The sequence below is a fragment of the Brassica oleracea genome, chromosome C7 (assembly GCF_000695525.1).
Source record: "Brassica oleracea var. oleracea cultivar TO1000 chromosome C7, BOL, whole genome shotgun sequence".
Lineage (NCBI taxonomy): Eukaryota > Viridiplantae > Streptophyta > Magnoliopsida > Brassicales > Brassicaceae > Brassica > Brassica oleracea.
Window position 1 is genome coordinate 21,612,330 of NC_027754.1, and position 4,835 is coordinate 21,617,164.

The window sequence follows — 4,835 nt, forward strand, 5'->3', positions numbered from 1 at the left end:
TCTTCTGGCAGTCTCGTAACATCGCGGCCCTAGAGGAAAAACGCGAACCAACTTGCGAACCTGTGGTCACAGTCTATCTCGACGAAGCATCTCCGGAACAATGCGTCGAGATCAGAGCCAATCTCCGCGAGCCTTTGAGAACAGAGCTCATAACCTGTCTAAAAAAGAACCTCAACACTTTTGCATGGGCCGCGGAAGATATGCCAGAGATCGACATTAACATAACGTGTCACGAATTAAATATCGATCCGACCTTCAAACCCATCAAACAAAAAAGGCGGAAGCTAGGACCTGAACGGACTTCCGCGGTAAACGACGAGGTCGAAAAATTGCTTAAAGTCGGGTCAATAACGGAAGTGAAGTATCCATACTGGCTCGCTAACCCTGGAGTAGTCAAAAAGAAAAACGGAAAATGGCGAGTTTACGTTGGTTTTACCGACCTAAACAAGGCCTGTCCCCGTGGATTTTTCCAACCTAAACAAGGCCTGGCCAAAAGATAGTTTCCCTCTGCCGCATATCGATCGATTAGTAGAAGAAACGGCGGGAAACGAACTTCTATCTTTCATGGACGCCTTCTCAGGTTACAACCAAATTATGATGAACCCTAACGATCGCGAGAAGACTGCGTTCATTACCGATCGCGGAACCTATTGCTACAGGGTAATGCCTTTCAGCCTCAAAAACGCTGGCGCAACTTACCAACGACTCGTGAACCGTATGTTCTCTAAACAACTCGGTAAAATGATGGAGGTTTATATCGACGACATGCTCGTCAAATCCCTCCAAGCAAAGGATCACGTGATTATCACATCTCGAGGAATGTTTCGCGCAGTTAAATTCCCATAACATGAAGCTCAACCCGACAAAATGCAGGTTTGCCGTGGCATCAGGGGAATTCCTCGGCTACCTAGTCACATTCCGCGGCATCGAAGCTAATCCAAAACATAACAACGCACTGATCGAGATGGCTTCACCGAAGAATAAGCGGGAAGTCTAAAGGCTGACCGGTAGAGTCGCGGCACTTAACCGGTTTATTTCATGATCAACAGACAAGTGAGAAAACGCTTTCCAACAGCTGAAGCGGTATTTAGCTTCCCCTCCAGTCCTCGCAAAACCCGTGGAGGGGGAACCTTTGTTCTTGTATATCGCTGTATCGGCAACTGTTGTGAGCGGCGTGCTGATCAGGGAAGAACGCGGCAAACAGAAACCTATTTTCTATATAAGAAAAACCTTGCTGGATGCCGAATCTAGATACCCGCTAATGAAAAAATTAGCATGCGCGGTCGTAACATCGGCCCGAAAACTAAGACCATATTTCCAATCCCACACGATCGTCGTCCTCACGACTTTTCCCCTACGGGCGATTCTACATAGCCCGAGTCAATCGGGCCGGTTGGCGAAATGGGCGGTCGAATTGAGCGAGTACGATATCGAGTACCGACCGAGAACAAGCGGCCGCTACCGAGGCTGTGAAGCAAGCCATATGGTTACAGGAGATCTTAGAAGAAGTTACAGAGAAGCCATGCAACAAGGTAGTGATCCGACTAGACAACAAGTCCGCTATTGCATTGACAAAAAATTCAGTGTTCCATGGACGAAGCAAGCATATTCACAAACGCTACCACTTCATTCGAGAGTGCATTGAAAACGATCAGGTTGATGTTCAACATATACCGGGGAGTGAGCAATAGACAGACATTTTGACTAAAGCACTTAGAAGAATCAAGTTCAAAGAGATGAGAGATCTTGTTGGGATAGAAGATGTTAACTTCGAGTTGAAGGGGGAAAATGTTGGAGATAATCTTGAAGTCAACTTAGGAAATAAGTTACACTAATCCATATCAAGTTAGGAAAAAGAAAATAGGTTTTACGAATGTGTTTAGGAACTTTATCTCTATATAAGAAGATGGTGAGGTGTGCCATGAACTTATGAGTTTTAGAGATTGTGTTTGAGTGCTTGAGTTTTGAGTGATTTTCTCAAGATAATAAAGAGAGTGATTCTTTATTGTGTGATCATATACAACCTTTAAAACTTATATGTACCCTGAGAAAAAAAAACTGAATGTTAGCACTTGTCAAGAGATCGATCGAAATATAAACTAGTTTTATACCTGAATCAAATTGTAACGATGAAGACCAAGTTTGCCGTAGCACTTAACCTTCCAACCAAGGGGATAATTATAGTTTTCAAGAAATTCGCACTCATAGGTTACCAACTGCCCAGACATAACCATTCCCGTTGGTCCTACGATACCTTCAATGTCAAAACCCTAAGAACAAAACAAAGTAAACATAAAAGCCATGAACAACGTAGATAAAAGTATGATAGGATTTGTGGATTTGGGTTCAGTCAAACTCCAAACGGGGTTCGTGTTCCACGGCCCAATAGCTTCTGAAACCTGCACGAAAGAGTCAAGCCCAAGTCTCAGCCCAAGGAAGTCACTCGAGATAAAGAAACTCAGCGTTTCAGAGTGATACGCAAGTGGATGAGGTTGTTATAACAAACTCATGAGCTGGCATCGTCTTCTTAACGGAAGAGAGAGAATCCAATCGAGTTTCAGAGAACGAGAGAGAGAGTGAGCAGAGACTTAGCTCAAGTCGTGAGGGTGAGGATCGAAGGAGTTGCGAAAGCGGTACACGGTTAGTCATACAATTTCGGCGGTGACTTTCCCATCTCACAGAGGAAACAGCTAGTTGGCTATTCGATCTCTATCTCGTATACTGTTGTATAGATCCATTGTTGTTGTGTGATCTTGTAATCTCAAATTGAAATCTGATAGTGAAGCAGTTGAGGGATTCTGATTCCCTCCCCAGTGAGTAGATCAGCGAACACCGGGTGAACAATCCTCTTGTGTTAATCTATTGTTTTTCATAGATTTCTCGAACCTGAAACGAAGTTGAAACCTAATCAGTTACTCAAATTAAGCAAGAATGAAACCTAGAAATTGATCTTAAAACTCTACAAGTGGTATCAGAGCACAAGGTTGGGTGCTAAGTCTAGAGTAAGATCAAATCTGATAAGAAAAGGGAGAGAGAGCTCTTATCTGTGATTGCGGCTTTTGCTTTCACGTTGTGGTTGAGATTATCTTGCTTGTGTTGTTGTGGCTGTTGCGGTTACGTCTTCTGTGTGCAGTGAATCTCGAAATCTTTGCTACTCAAGATGGAACGAACTCATGGAAAGTTCGAGATGGATAAGTTTGACGGAAAGGGAGACTTCGGGATGTGGAAGTATAAGATGATGGCTCAGCTTGAGATTCAAGGTCTTCTGGCGGTGATTCAAGACGACTTTGTTGTTACCGCAGCTTCAGAAAAACAAGAAGAAGGTGAGAAACCAAAAGTTGATCAGAAGAAGTCTGATAAAGACTTACGAGTCAGAAGTTTACTTTGTACCTGCTTGAGTGATTCAATCTTGAGAAAGATCATGCACGAGCAGACTGCTCTTGGCATGTGGAAGTCACTGGAGAAGCTGTATCAGCTCAAGTCTCTTCCTAACAGGATATATCTAAAGCGACAGTTCTCCTGTTACAAAATGGAAGAAGACAAGTCAATAGAAGAGAATGTGGACAAGTTCTTAAAATTGATAGCTGATCTAGAGAGTCTGAAAGTTACCATAACAGATGAAGATCAAGCTATACAGTTGCTCTCTGGTCTCCCTGCTGCGTATGAGCAACTGGTTCACACTCTTCAGTATGGTACGGGTAGAGACACACTCACTGTCTCAGAAGTTGTTACCTCAGCATATTCAAAAGAAGCAGAGCTTAGACAAAAGGGATTACTTAATAAAAAGAAGTCTACTTCTGAAGGGTTATATGTCGAAGCAAGAGGTAGATCATCTAAGCGATCAGATAATGGTAACAACAAGAAGTACAACAGATCAAAGAGCCGAAGTGATAGATCAAAGTCCAGAGGCAGATCAAATAAGGCAAAGAAGGGAACTTGTTTCTCATGTAGCAAAGAAGGTCACTGGAAATGAGACTGTCCTAACAGAGCTCAAAGAACAAATGGTGAACAAGAAGTGAACACAACAACTGAAATAAGACAACCTCTAGTTCTTACAGCGAGTACACATGATTCAAGAAAAGAGTGGGTTCTAGATTCATGATGCACATTTCACATAACACCAGACAAGAGCGTCTTATTTGATCTACAAGAAGGAGATGGAAGTCAAGTTCTTATGGCGAACAACACGCAATGTAAAGTAAAAGGCATTGGTAAAATCAGAATCATTAATGAAGACGGTACAGAAGTGATTCTCAAGGATGTTCGCTATATGCCAGAAATGAGCATAAACTTAATTTCTTATGGAATGTTAGAGAAATCAGGATGTAACTATCAAGGTGGAGATTTTACTATAACATTCTATAAAGATGGACAGAAGGTGATCTCAGGCAAATATGAGAATGGGTTGTCCTATTTACAAGGAACCGTGTCTCGTGGAGAATCAAATATCAGTGAGTCTGCTGATATGAAGACTAAAGTTTGACATTCTCGTTTGGGTCACATGAGTGCTAAGAACATGGAGCTGCTTGTAAAAGAAGGACTTATACCAAAGACTGAAGTGGGTAAACTAGAGTTTTGTGAGAGTTGCGTTCTTGGAAAATCACACAAGCAAAGTTTTCCTACAGCTAAGCATACAAGTAAATGCATCCTAGAGTATGTCATTCAGATCTTTGGGGCTCACCGTCAACTTCGGGAAGTCTGGGAGGTTGCAACTATTTCATAAGTTTCATTGATGATTTCTCTAAAAAGGTGTGGGTTTACTTTCTACAAGCTAAGGATGAAGCATTCTCTAAGTTCAAAGAGTGGAAAGAAGCAGTTGAAAGTCACACAGAGAA